Consider the following 15569-nt stretch of genomic DNA (forward strand, 5'->3'; position numbering starts at 1 on the left):
TCAACTAAATGAAAAACATAAATTAAATTAATTAAAAACATAAATTAATTTATAAAATGACCAATATAACAAATATAAGGTGACCAATATAACCAGGGCCGACGACAGCACCCGGGCAAGTGCCGGGGCCCTGAGCAGGCGGAGGGGCCCACTCACTGTCGGGGACCCCTGCGCGCTATGAGACCCGTGAGCGGTGCCAGTGCCCGCTCCCCCCCCGCTTGCTCAGGGCCCCGGCACAATACTACAATACTTACCTCTCCCCGTGCCTCCGCAGCAGGTCCGGTCTCTTCCGCGGCTGCTGCACAGTGACGTCTCAGGTCAGAGGGCGCGGTGTCGTCTTTACACCGCGCTCTCTCCTGAGCCGTCACAGCGCAGAGCGGGAAGACGCCGGCGACAATGGAGTCTGGAGCAGTGGCAGCAGGTGAGAAGTGAGGTGAGTATTTGTTTTTTTGTTTTTTAATATATGGAGGCATGGGGCATTATAAGGGGGGGGGGATGACATCCTGCATGGGGCATAATAAGGGGGGGTGACATCCTGCATGGGGCATTATAAGAGCGGGTGACATCCTGCATGGGGCATTGTAAGAGGGGGTGACATCCTGCATGGGGCATTATATGGGGGGGGAGGTGACATCCTGCATGGGGCATTATATGGGGGGGAGGTGACATCCTGCATGGGGCATTATATAGGGGGAGAGGTGACATCCTGCATGGGGCATTATATAGGGGGAGAGGTGACATCCTGCATGGGGCATTATATGAGGGGTGACATCCTGCATGGGGCATTATATGAGGGGCGACATCCTGCATGGGGCATTAAATGAGGGGCGACATCCTGCATGGGGCATTAAATGAGGAAAGACATCCTGCATGGGGCATTAAATGAGGAAAGACATCCTGCATGGGGCATTAAATGAGGAAAGACATCCTGCATGGGGCATTAAATGAGGAAAGACATCCTGCATGGGGCATTATAAGAGGGGGTGACATCCTGCATGGGGAATTACAAGAGGGGGTGACATCCTGCATGGGGCATTATAAGGGGAGGGGGTGACATCCTGCATGGGGCATTATAAGGGGGCTGACATCCTGCATGGGGCATTATAAGAGGGGGTGACATCCTGCATGGGGCATTATGTGGGGGGAACAGCCTGCATGGGGCATTATAAGGGGGGGTGACATCCTGCATTGGACACTATAAGGGGGGTGACATCCTGCATGGGGCATTATAAGGGAGGGGAGAGGTGACAGCCTGCATGGGTCATTATGTGGGGGGAACAGCCTGCATGGGGCATTATGTGGGGGGAACAGCCTGCATGGGGCATTATTTTGGGGCCAGTTTTCTGTATGGAGCATTATAAGGGGGCCAGTATCCTGCATGGAGAATTATTTGGGGGCCAGTATTCTGTATGGAGCATTATAAGGGGGCCAGTATTTTGTACAGAGCGTAATATGGGGGTCAGTATCCTGCATGGAGCATTGTTTGGGGGCCAGTATTCTGTATGGAGCATTATAAGGGGGCCAGTATCCTGTACAGAGCATAATATGGGGGCCAGTATCCTGCATGGAGCATTATTTTGGGACCAGTATTCTGTATGGAGCATTATAAGGGGCCAGTATCCTGTACAGAGCGTAATATGGGGGCCAGTATCCTGCATGGGGCATTATTTTGGGGCCAGTATTCTGTATGGAGCATTATAAGGGGGCCAGTATCCTGTACTGAGCGTAATATGGGGGCCAGTATCCTGCATGGAGAATTATTTGGGGGTCAGTATTCTGTATGGAGCATTATAATGGGGCCAGTGTTCTGTATAGAGCGTAATATGGGGGTCAGTATCCTGCATGGAGCATTATTTGGGGGCCAGTATTCTGTATGGAGCATTATAAGGGGGCCAGTATCCTGTACAGAGCGTAATATGGGGGCCAGTATCCTGTATGGAGCATTTTATGGGGCCATTATTCTGTATGGAGCGATTCGCCGGTTTCTGAGCTGTTGTGGAATTTACAATAGATATCGGTCATGTAATGTAAGAAGTGAAATCTTCGGCATTGTAGTATATATATATTTCTCTGCTGTATCTGTGCATCATAAATCGTGGTATGTGTTAAAGGGGCCCACAGAGACTCTTTCACCCGGGGCCCAGAAAAACATGGAGCCGGCCCTGAATATAACCACCCTTCTTTTCAATAACAGTCATAAGCCTTGCATCCATGGTGTTTGTCAGTTTTTAATCTGTTGACGATCAACTTTTTGGGCAGCACTAACAACAGCCTCCCAGACATTGTTCAGAGAGGTGTACTGTTTTCCTTCACTGTAAATCTCCCATTTCAGAAAGGCCCACAAGTTCTCAAGAGAGTTTAGGTCAGGTGAGGAAGGGGTCATTGTTTTTTCATCTGTTAGACCTTTACTGGCAGCCAAGCAGTGGAGTACTTCAATGCATGCGATAGAGCACTGTCCTCCATAAATATCATGGTTTTCTTGAAAGATGCAGACTTTTTCCTTTACCACTGCTTGGCTAGTGTCTTCTACAAACTGGCAGTAGGTTTAGGGGATGATTTTGAGTCCATCGTCAACCCGAAAAGGTCCAACTACCATGTTTCCCCAAAAATAAGACATGGTTATTTTTTGCTCCAAAAGATGGGTTATTTTCAGGGATGTCTTTTTTTCTATAAACAGCAATCATTTATTCTTGAACACAAAACAACATTTATACAAATACTAGATGGTGGCCCGATTCTATTGCATCGGGTAATCTAGAATATGCATGCAGCTGACCGGGCGCCACTAAGCAGCGAAGCAGTGTTTAAATGGGTTGTGCACTACTTTTAATTAACTTCACAATGTATCCCCTCGGTGCCCCTAATGAATTTTGTCATTACGTCATGTTGTCAATGCTGCTTGTGACAACATCGCTGACGACGCACAGCCAGCACGTAATTCTCCTGCCTGCAGCCGGATCTTGCTTCCGTTTACATCACGACTATTTGCGGCTGCAGCCAGGGGTCTGCTGTTCCGCGCACCACAGTGAATGACGGGCTGTGGCCGGGGTTATCCCTCATCGTGTCACATCCAGCATCCACAGCGCGGTCTGTCAATGTGGTTTGTATGGCTGCGTCATTCCTCTAATCCTGGTTTGTATGGCTGACTTATTTTGGATTGTACGCCTTCCTCATCTTAGCTTGTATGGCCCCCTTATCCTGGTTTTGTATGACTTACTCATTCCCCCATCTCTACAGCACAGTTCAAAAACTAAACCCTAATCCTCCCCTTGTTTCCTTTCTCTGCTCTAGCGCTGTCTGTCCTGTTTTCAGCAGCTCCTCGCAGGATCGGAGGCGCAGCACGCGCTCTCAGATACTGCTGTGATTAGCTGCTGTCTGTAGATTCGCTGCTTTCCACGCCGGGACTAAGTGCGTGGAGAGGCACAAATCTGCATTCACTTTAGTAGCACATGCTTTAGATGCCGCTATGAAGATTTAACAATAATACAATGAATACACAGAATAATACTTTATTAACTATTATTGGTTATAGAACTTAATACCACTGAACAAAATTATTAAACAGATGATCAAAATATATAAACTATTCCATGAATATGTAACAATATTTTACAATAAATCATCGGACAAAAGAAGTACGACCCTAGAATTTATTTATTAACAATATCAACCTAAAATATTTTTGTACACAACATTTTTGGTGAATACTTTTGGACTATCTGGAAGCAACTTTCCTTGTAAATGGGTATCCAAAACTTGCACCTTGACATTGGATCTCATTTTAACTCTTGAAAATGCAACATAGAGTTGTCCATGTCCAAAAACGGGCTCCGGTAAATATATGCCAACACGTTGTAGAGTTTGACCTTGTGACTTGTTTATTGTCATGGCAAATGCTGGTTTTACTGGAAACTGTCGACGTCGAAGCCTAAATGGAAGACCGGTGTCTGAAGGACATAAATCAATGCGTGGAATGAACACTTCCTCTCCTTTTGCAGATCCAGTGATCAGTGTTGCTTGAATTATGTGGGAATGGAGTCCAGTAACAATAAGGCGAGTTCCATTACATAGACCATTTCTTGTATTTAGATTCCGAAGCAACATTACGATTGCTCCAACTTTAAGTTGTAGTCTGTGGGATGGCATTCCTGATGGCGTAACACTATTTAAAAATTCAACTGGATAATGCTCTCGTTCATCTTCATTGTCGACATCCACCGAATCATCACTTTTGTATAATTTATACTCTCCAGGCATTCTATCCATCACACGGGAATTTAGCAGAGCTAAGTCATCGTTCTTGGGACAGAGAATTGCATAGGAAGAGGCCCTCTCAACACTGCTTTGGTCGTTTACATCTATTTCAACGCGTTGTCCAAAAACATCACTTACGATGCAGTCAGTGCACACCATGTCTTCTGGTATTTCAATAATGTCTTCTCCAAGGTTATATTCATTGCTCAGTTCACCATTACCAAGTTTAAGAAGCCAGTTGCTGTACTCTGGGTCAGAAGATCGCATGTTGTTAATTAGTTGTAGTTTATTAAACTCTTTCCAAAGGTCTGACATTTTTAAGGTTGACTCGATAATATTTGTTCTTGTTCCATTCGGTACAACTGGAAGGCATTGCCTAAAATCTCCGCCAAGGACAAAAACTTTACCTCCAAAAGGAATTTCATTTTTTTCAGCAATATTTGTAGTCATAACTTCACGCAGAAGTCTGTCAATTAAGCTCAAAGCATATTTGGGCGCCATGGTGCACTCATCAAGTATCAAAAGATTTGCACTGTTCAACTGTTTTCCTGCAAATGTGTCTTGTTTGATTCTGGAAACGGAGATTTCATTGACCGGAACTGGTATCCCAAAGAGTGAATGCATAGTGCGACCTCCTCGTAAAAGGTTTGCTGCAATACCTGTTGTAGCCGGTGGCAATACGACTTTTCCTAATCCTCTAACGTGATGCATTAAAACTTCATAGAGGTATGTTTTACCGCTGCCTCCAGGACCGTCAATAAAGAAACATTTTGGCGTTGGATCGGCTTGGTTTTCTACAGCGCTCACAATAGTGTCATATGCAATCCGTTGTTCTTGATTTAAGGAGTTTTTCTTCTCTGTTGCCAACAATAATTCATAAGCTTCGTCATACTCTTGAATTTGTGCAACTTGACTTGCAGGCTGTGGCAAATTAAAGTCTGAAAATGTTTTTCCATGCAGTAGTAGGATATTTTGGACATCTTGCATGGCATAAGATTCGCAATTGTGACAATTTCCACTTTTGTTGTGAAGACGTAAGCAGTAATCTTCAATTATATGTTCTTTGAAATTTGTCCAAAGTTGAGCCGGATTTGTAGGCGGTCCAAAGACACAAATGTAGGCAAACAATTCACGAAGTTTCTTAGGCATATGTAGAGTAACTGCGTCTTCTAAAGTAAGTGTCCACATAGTATCATCCAATAGAAGTCCTAAAGCCAAAGCTGCAGCTTTAAATGTATCGTGCAATACTCCATTAACTGTTTTCAAATCTTCGTAACTTCTAGCTCCTTTGACAAGCAGTAGTAACAGCCGAAGGCAATATCTTTCTTGATCCTTGACACTAACAGTATACATGCGTCCAATTATTCTGCTAAGTCCTCGTTGTCTTGGCTTCCAAGTTTTATTCCAAACGTAATGCTCTGGAATCTCTCGATACAAATACTGCCTTGCGTTTTCGTCACGTTGGTTCAGCAAAAACCATTCCATTAATGTTGATGTTGTGCTTAAAGTTTTGGAGACATCTTCGACTTGAGCATTTTCAAAGAAATAAAGCTGCTGTTGATTTGGTAAATGAATAGCTAAACGTATAATGGCATGGGACATTGGAAATGCAAATATTCTCCAAGCAGCTTCTGGAGCAGTGACATATCTTGAGTCAACAAACCGTGATGATTCATCGTGATTGACTGTTTTTTTGTTGGATTTCGACGTTAGCTTTGTCATGCCCCTTGTAGATGTACTTGAAAAGATATTTAACACTTTTTATTGAAGCGCAGATTTCAACGTTGATGTGACAGTTGTAGCGTTTTAATAAGTACGGGTTGTATGGAACTATCCATGAGTTATTTATAATCTTTTTGTTGTGTACAATGTTATCAATCAGTTGTGTCCGGTAGGATGGGTAGCCGTCCAAATCTTTAACAGTGTGCTGTTTCAACTGCTTTGGAAACCCTTTTGTACACTTTCCGTTTTCCATGCATGGACATTTTGGATTTGCTACACCGCATGGGCCATGAACCATATTACAGATTACAATATTATACAGTTCAGGATACTTTTCTTGGTTAGGAATTTCAGCCCGCACTATGTTGTCAATTTCATCCTCCGTGCAAAACTTGGAATCCGCGTCTAAAATAATTAGTATATGCGCATGTGGGAGACCTCGTTTCTGAAACTCTATGACGTGTACCATTGCTACGACTGTTCCAAAAAGGCCTTTTTTGATGTCTTCAAAAAGGCTGCTGAGTTTTAGTCGAAATACGCGTGCAACTAAGTCCGGCCTGTGTTCAACTTGCTGCCAGGGTTGTAGATTTTCTGTAATTTCCGGCCATTTAGGATTACAGGTCATTGTTTAAAAAATGTCAGGTCTTCCATACTTTGTTACTATTGCCATTGCATCTTGATAACGCTGTTGCATGTTGCAGGGGCTACCTTCAAAGGACGACGGGAGAATTACTGTTTTTCCAATTGGAATTCCTTTTTGAATGGATTGTTTTTGCAAATGTTCTTGAAGAACGCAGTAGTCTTCAACTTTAAGTTGTTTTTGATTCCTTCGTATGAAATTGAGCCGATTTGCTTCATTTTTAACGTATGCGTCTACTAAGTACTGTTGTCAGTTTCCCACCGTTTAAAATAGGATTGAAGTAATTTCGCACAGACAGAAGAAAACTGTAGTACTGTAGTTGTGTAATTCTTCTTGGAAGTTCCTTGCTGGTGTAGGTTTTCATGCCACCCTTGATCACCGCTTGGAAAGAATAGCGGATACAGAAGAGCATCAAGGTTGCTGTGCAAAATGCTAATCCGTTGTGTTTTAGGAGCGAAAGGGTTGTTTTTGTCTGGCTTAAGATGGACTAATATATCTCTTTGAAAAGGAGGCTCTCCATCATCATCGTTTTGAAAAACAACTGCGACCTCACTTACACGTGGTTTGTTGTAACATCGGGAATCTTGTTGACGTTCTAGTTTAGTGGCCATGATAATAGAAGGCATTTCCGTCCCATTTTGTATAGCTCTCTGTTCCTCCTCAGCTTGAACGTCTTTTAGCATGCGATATGCGGCAGCAAATGGGCTGATTGTTTGTAAATGTACTGCAATTAGGTTCATCAGTTCTGCATTACACTTTTCATTTTCTTTTCGGTTCATCCTTTGTTCTGTAGCCTCATTTGGATCAAAGATGTATAATTGTGCAAATGTTGGTGGTTGTCCTAGTTCTGGGTGAAGTGTTCCAGTACGGTGGTAGATCTGGCCATGAATTTTAAAACAATACGGTCCGAATCCAGGGGGCGGTGCAATGTTGGCACCAAATGAAGCAAACGCATGAGAACTGTTGATACTTCTGATATTTTCCATAAAATTTCTACTGTGTTCATGCGTTCCTTTCATCAACTGCTCAAAAGTAGTGACATCTTGGTAGCATCACTTTTCCTTTTTGGCAGCATTGAGTAAACTGATTGTCAGATGGTTTTTCCTCGATAAAATTCATAGATTCACATTTTGAACAAATTACATTCATCTTCCCACAGTAGTGTTGAATAATAATAGTTTCATTGTCTGTTACGTAACGTCCAAGTTGTTGAATGTTCTGCTGGGTTTGCCTTAGTTGGTAGAGCATTCTTTTTTGATAAATTTGTCGATCGTGTTGTTCTCGGTTTGTCCTGGATTCTGGAGATTCATTCAGACGACATTGTCTATGGGATTCTGCATCGTGTTCGTGTCTAGCCGCAGTGTGTTGTGGTGTTTCACGTTCCCGACGTTGTCTGTGAGATTCCGCATCCTGGGCTTGTCTGGCGGCAGTGTGTTGTGGTGTCTCCTGTTTCCAACGTTGTCTGTGAGATTCCGCATCCTGGACTTGTCTGCTGGCAGTGTGTTGTGGTGTCTCCTGTTCCCGGCGTTTTTGGTGAGATTCTGCATCCTTGGCTTGTCTGACGGCAGTGTGTTGCGGTGTCTCCTGTTCCCGGCGTTTTTGGTGAGATTCTGCATCCTTGGCTTGTCTGACGGCAGTGTGTTGCGGTGTCTCCTGTTCCCGGCGTTTTTGTTGAGATTCTGCATCGTGGGCTTGTCTGGCGGCAGTGTGTTGCGGTGTCTCCAGTTTCCGGCGTTTTTGGTGAGATTCCGCATCCTGGGCTTGTCTGGCGGCAGTGTGTTGCGGTGTCTCCTGTTCCCGGCGTTTTTGGTGAGCTTCCACATCCTGGGCTTGTCTTGCGGCAGTGTGTTGCGGTGTCTCCTGTTCCCGGCGTTTTTGTTGAGATTCGGCATCCTGGGCTTGTCTGGCGGCAGTGTGTTGCGGTGTCTCCTGTTCCCGGCGTTTTTGTTGAGCTTCCGCATCCTGGGCTTGTCTTGCAGCAGTTGCGGTGTCTCCTGTTTCCAGCGTTTTTGTTGAGCTTCCGCATCCTGGGCTTGTCTGGCGGCAGTGTGTTGCGGTGTCTCCTGTTCCCGGCGTTTTTGGTGAGTTTCCGCATCCTGGGCTTGTCTGGCGGCAGTGTGTTGCGGTGTCTCCTGTTCCCGGCGTTTTTGGTGATATTCGGCATCCTGGGCTTGCCGGGCGGCAGTGTGTTGCGGTGTCTCCTGTTCCCGGCGTTTTTTGTGAGATTCCGCATCCTGGGCTTGTCTGGCGGCAGTGTGTTGCAGTGTCTCTTGTTCCCGGCGGTTTTTGTGAGCTTCCGTATCCTGGGCTTGTCTGGCGGCAGTATGTTGTGGTGCCTGTTGCTCTCGACGTTGTCGTTTTCTTGCTGCTTCTGCTGCTTTTCGGTCTTCCTCCGTGGCGTATTTTCGCTTACGACCCATTATAAAACAGGAAGCGTAAAGAAGTATCTCTTCAGCGCGCTGTCACTGGCAGAACGTGTTCAGTAAACCTGACAGAAGTCCCTCGCACAGTGTGACTGAAGTCCCTCGCACAGTGTGACTGAAGTCCCTCGCACAGTGTGACTGAAGTCCCTCGCACAGTGTGACTGAAGTCCCTCGCACAGTGTGACTGAAGTCCCTCGCACAGTGTGACTGAAGTCCCTCGCACAGTGTGACTGAAGTCCCTCGCACAGTGTGACTGAAGTCCCTCGCACAGTGTGACTGAAGTCCCTCGCACAGTGTGACTGAAGTCCCTCGCACAGTGTGACTGAAGTCCCTCGCACAGTGTGACTGAAGTCCCTCGCACAGTGTGACTGAAGTCCCTCGCACAGTGTGACTGAAGTCCCTCGCACAGTGTGACTGAAGTCCCTCGCACAGTGTGACTGAAGTCCCTCGCACAGTGTGACTGAAGTCCCTCGCACAGTGTGACTGAAGTCCCTCGCACAGTGTGACTGAAGTCCCTCGCACAGTGTGACTGAGAGAACCTGCTCAGTACGTTATGAGCATTTTGTGAGTCACATGACCACATGGGCGGAGTTAGCCGTGCTATCTCCCGAAGGTGGCGTAGATATTTGAAATGTTGCGGTAATTGGCCGGAGAGCGTGTTTAAATTTGGCGCGGAAATCTGTGATTGGTCGCGGGCGGCGTCCGCGACCAATCATAGAAGCAGGCTTTAAATGTCTCGCGCCGTGTTCCTAAGCAGCGGACAGTGTGTTTGAATTCAGCGTTCAAATCTCTTATTGGTCGCATCAGGAGGGCGCGACCAATCAGCGTATCGTATTGGTGAGGACCGGGGAGTGGCTGCCTGTGCTGCTACTTCCGCTCCGAGAAGCCGGGACATGAGCGGGCGCTCGCAGCAGAAGTATCCGGACCCGCAGCGCCGCTCGCCGGTCCTCCCTACACACGCTAGCCGCATGGATGTCAGCGCCGCACCCCGGTCCTCCCTTCCGCATGGATGTCAGCGCCGCTGCCTGTGCGGATACTTCCGCTCCGAGAAGCCGGGACATGACCGGGCGCTCGCAGCAGAAGTATCCGGACCTGCAACGCCGCTCCCCGGTCCTCCCTTCACACCCTGATGTCCCCACAGTATCGGCATGGTGTTCCAAAGGTCCGGACATTTGTGTTAAAAATCGCTGATTGGTCGCTGGCGCTGCCCGCGACCAATCACCGATTTGGGCGCCAAATTTAAATATCGGCCGCGACCAATCACGGATCTTGGCTCCACATTTAAACACCGCTGTGCTGATTGGTCGCCGACGCTGGGCGCCACCAATCACCGATTTTGGTGCCACATTTAAATAGCGTCCGCGACCAATCAGTACAGCGGTGTTGAAATGTGGAGCCAAGATCGGTGGAGCGGGGAGCGGCGCTGCGGGTCGGGATACTTCTCCTGCGAGCAGTCGCTCATCTCCCGGCTTCTCTGAGTGGAAGTATCCGCACAGGCAGCGGCGCTCCCCGGTCCTCACTAATACGATTCCGCGCCCCGCTCCTCACCAATACGATTCGCTGATTGGTCGCGCTCTCTGCACGCGACCAATCAGTGATCTTGGCGCTAAAGTTAAACACCGCTCTGCTGATTGGTCGCGGCCGCTGCCCGCGACCAATCACCGATTTTGGCGCCACATTTAAATAGCGTCCGCGACCAATCAGTACAGCGGTGTTGAAATGTGGAGCCAAGATCGGTGATTGGTCGCGGCCGATATTTAAATTTTGCGCCCAAATCGGTGATTGGTCGCGGGCAGCGCCAGCGACCAATCAGCGATTTTTAACACAAATGTCCGACCTTTGTAACACCATGCGGATACTGTGGGCACATCAGTGGCTAGGGTATGAAGGGAGGACCGGGGAGCGGCGCTGCGGGTCGGGATACTTCTGCTGCGAGCGCCCGCTCATGTCTCTGGTTCTCGCAGCAGAAGTATCTGCACAGGCAGCGCCGCTAACATCCATGCGGCTAGGGTGTGAAGGGAGGACCGGGGAGCGGCGCTGACATCCAATTGGTCGCGGCCGCTATTTAAATGTGCCGCACAAATCGGTGATTGGTCACGGTCTTGGCCAACAACCAATCACCGATTTGTGCGCCAAATTTAAATATCGGCCGCGACCAATCACCGCTCTTGATTCCACATTTAAACACCGCTGTGCTGATTGGTCGCGGCCGATATTTAAATGTGGCGCCCAAATCGGTGATTGGTCGCGGCGCTGCCTGCGACCAATCAGCACAGCGGTATTTAACTTTTGCGCTAAGATCAGTGATTGGTCGCGGTCTTCGGACCTGACCAATCATCGAATCGTCTTGGTGAGGACCGGGGAGCGGCTGCCTGTGCGGCTACTTCGGCTGCGAGAACCCGGGACATGAGCGGGCGCTCGCAGCAGAAGTATCCCGACCCGCAGCGCCGCTCCCCGGTCCTCCCTTCCGCATGGAGGTCAGCGACGCCGGCGGTCCTTCCGCTGCTACCGGCCGGGAGATGAGCGCCTCGCGCCACTCATCTCCCGGCTGCATCTCCGTCCCGCAGATGGGTCCGGCGGTCGGGGTCCTTCTGCTGTTACCGGCCGGGAGATGAGCGCCTCGCGGCGCTCATCTCCCCGCTGCATCGCCGCTGAGCTCCGTCCCGCAGATGAGCCGCTAACGGCCGCCATCTTTTTTCAGAAATCCCGCGGCGCTGATTGGCGGCTGCCGGATCAATGAGCGACGCGGGATTTCCTGGATAGACAGACAGACAGACAGACGGGATAAGACTATTATATATATATATAGATAATCAAGTCATCACACACACAAACAGTGCATACACATGTGTATACACACACTGAACATACACATTTATATACAAACACACACACAGCACATACATACACATGCAAATACACACACTGCACATACGGTACATTACAGCCTGTCTCCTCTTTAGTTCCTGTAGACTCCCGCAGTTAACCATGGGTGCCATCATGGTCACATGACCGTGATGTCACCAGAAGTCCTTAAGCAGTCTTAACCTCGGAATAGAAACACTGGGGATCACTAAAAAAGTTTTGGTCCTTGGAAATTGCCCAGTCCCCCCACCCCTCTCACCCTAACACTGGCTCTGCATACCAGCTTGTCTTCAGTTCCTCTATACTCCCACAATTAAAGGACCTTTGGTGACATCACCAAGCACAATGCCAAGTGTTAGATACAGTGTATAAAGCACACCACCACTGGACTTGGGAGCAGATGAAATGTATTCTGTGGAGTAGTGAATCACACTTCTCTGACTGTCTGTGTTTGGAGAATGCCAGGAAAACCTTACCTGTCTGGCTTCATTGAGCCAATGGTAATTTTTGCTGGAGTAAGAAAATGCTATGGGGTTGTTTTTAAATGGTTGACCCAGGCACCTTAGTTCCAGTGAAAATAAAATCTTAACTCTTCATTATAATATTTTGAACAATTGCATACATCTAACTTGGTAAGAACAGTATGGGGAAGGCCACTTTCTGTTTCAGCATGACTGTGCCCAGTACGTAAATCATGGCCCATAAAGGCATGGTTTGTTTGATGTGGAAGAACTTGACTGGCCGCACAAGACTCTGACCTTAACCCCACCGAACATCTTACTTGTAAGAAAGTCCTTACTGAGAGCTGGAAGAGCCCAGAAGACACTGTAGACAATTCTCCTTGAAGCAGAGGCTGAAGTTTATTCAGAGAGGCTTAACAGCCCAGTTTACAGAAAGCAGTGAGCTAAAGTACGCAGGCTCTCAAAAGTGTCCAGATAAGCAAAGCAATGCTGGGATATTTGGCGATGGTCTGGCGGTGGTGTGGCCCCGAACAACAGTATCAGGGGCTTTTTATACATGGTTAGATGAAGGAACTATATATTGCGGTAAAGGGCGTATACATGGCAACCTCATGCTGCAGGGAAAGACATGTATTTTAAACAACAAAGAAAGTGATAATGTAACCTGACAATATTTATGAGTATTACACCAAACTCCATTACAATCCATAAAGCCCCGTGAGAAAAGTTTATAATGTCATTAATTCTCCAATGGAATGCCCCATCCATTCCTCTGTTTCTCTTTGCTGTCTGCTGCAGCACATCTTTCTTTCTCTGCAGCATCTAAATGTATCCTTCTATCATACCAAGTATGCATAACCAGGTCAACGCTGTCTCTGAGATTCTGAAAACTCCTTGGGGTCGGAATTAATTTACCTCTTTCCCTAATGATTTGTTGTCTGGGGCATATAAACATTCTGCAGTCTGCAATAATATTGGTATTCGGATGTATTTTGAGGGCATGATAGTAAAAACCACAGACCATAATGACCTATTTGCAAACTACTGTTGCCGTAAAATTTCGATTATGGTGAGCACCTTCAAAATTTTTTCCCCAACGTTGACCTGTTCTGTTCATTCAGCAATATTATGTTTTACAAAATAATTTTTATTGCAACTACTGTTTACCCCAAATATGAGGTATACCTGGGAATACTGTTTACATGTGTACAGCTTTCCAATAGATTACCAGGGAGTGGTGTTATATTTTACCAGTGACCTTTGGAGAGTCTAAACTAAGTTCTCTGTTGATACTTTACTATGATAATATTATAACTTGAAAATGAGCTGGTTTATACTGACTGTGTTTGGATTTGGGGATAATGAAAAACACACAGCAAATTAATTACTAAACTTGCAAAAAGGAAATTGATGACTCACCATTTTTATCCACCCTTTATATTTTACAATTAATTATACATGTCATATTTATCATTTTTGGTTCAACAGAATATTGCTGCCAAACATTGTTCGTAACTCATCACATAATACTCAGTAAATCAAAGTTTGTGTTTAGCAACAGTACAGTTCAGGCTATCTTGGATACAAACAAGGAGACAGAGACTATTTTTTGTAAATGCTATTTTTTCTTCTTAGAAAGATGCCAAGAAATTAGTGGTTTAGATTGTAAATGTAACATTTAACCAATTAATTTGCAAACAAACTTCTCTATACGCATTTCGTACAAATATACAGTTAAGTCCAGAAATAGTTACAAAGTGACACAAATTTTAGTTGTTTACCAAAACATATTCAAGATACAGTTACTGTATATAATCACTCCAGCATTTTGGTTTTTTTTTTAGTGCTGGAGTGGTGCTTTACACGTAAGTGCCCTGCTCCTGGTCATATACTCACTCTCCGGTGTCTTCACCGTTTTTCGGCACTTTTCCGGTCCCACAGCACCATCTTATGAACACAATTTCTGTCTGGCTGGAACTCAGAAGCTACGTCACAAGCTCTCAATGCAAGTGTATGAGAGTCAGGATGAGGCTCTCATAGACTTACCTTGATTAGTGATCTCCGGCTCGCTCCATGAAACACTGGAGCAGCCGGCAAGTCACAAACAGCAGGAGATGGAGAAGAGTGGCGGAGAAAACAGATGAAAACAATGGGAAGTGAGTATCAGACGGGGGCAGAGGATTTTGATTTGAAGCACCACTCCCGCAGTGAAATAAAAAAAACCCGCTGGCGTTGCATTTTAATGGGCTGCATGGGCTATTCCCTTGTTAATCCATCATCAATTAAGATGGTAAAAGGTTTGGCGCTGATTCCCGATTTGGCATTTGCACTTGGAAGCTGTTGCTGTGAACCCACAACATGCGGACAAAGGAGCTCTCAATAGAAGAGAAACAGACCATCATTAGTCTGAAAAAAAAGAAGAAATCCATCAGAGAGATAGCAGAAATGTTAGGAGTGGCCAAAGCAACAGTTTGGTACATTCTGCAAAAAAAGAGTGCACTGGTAAGCTTGCAAACTCAAAAAGGTCTGAACGTCCACAGAAGACAACAGTTGTGGATGATCGCAGAATCCTTTCCATGGTAAGAAAAAAACCCTCACAACATCCACCCAAGTGAAGAACACTCTCCAGCAAATAGGTGTTTTAGTGTCTATGTCTACTATAAAGATTTGACTTCATGAGAGCAAATACAGAGGGTTCACTACAAGGTGCAAACCATTAATCAGCCTTAAAGGGAACCTGTCAACAGTTTTTTCATGTATGAACCAATACCACCATTTTCTTCAGCGTCTGTGCTGCATTCCAGAAAGTTGCATATTATGTCCTGACTCCCCTGTATATTCCCAAAGAAATCTTTTGAAGTGCTCCAGCAAGCTATGCAAGTTTGGACGGTCCAGTCCAATGGGTGTCATTGGACACCTGTCCCTCCTCTCCCCTGCTAAACATTGTCTGTGATTGATGCGTTCTGAGTCATTCATACAGCGGAACAAAATCTCGTGCCTGCGCAGAGAGATCCCCGGCTTGCGCAGGTGCACCTTGCTCTGCCCTGCTGCATGCAGAGCCTAAAACCGAACTGCGCATGCGCGGGCACACTGGTTTCCGGCTCCTGCTTACCGGAACCATTTCACCCAGAAATCGCAGAAGAGGAGTTTAATTCCGCATCATCACAGAGGGAATAGTGTATAGTAAATGTAGAATACACTTGC

General features: G+C 46.2%; 1 long non-coding RNA gene across 1 annotated transcript in view; it reads left to right on the forward strand.

Annotated features, from left to right (window-relative positions):
* Positions 1–15569, forward strand: part of LOC141246084 (uncharacterized) — a 55023-nt gene that overhangs the window by 14675 nt on the left and 24779 nt on the right. The window lies entirely within an intron of this gene.

Source organism: Phyllobates terribilis, unplaced genomic scaffold (assembly GCF_046119375.1).
Source record: "Phyllobates terribilis strain yellow unplaced genomic scaffold, ASM4611937v1 Scaffold_1__5_contigs__length_1240528914, whole genome shotgun sequence".
In the NCBI taxonomy this organism is placed as follows: Eukaryota; Metazoa; Chordata; class Amphibia; order Anura; family Dendrobatidae; genus Phyllobates; species Phyllobates terribilis.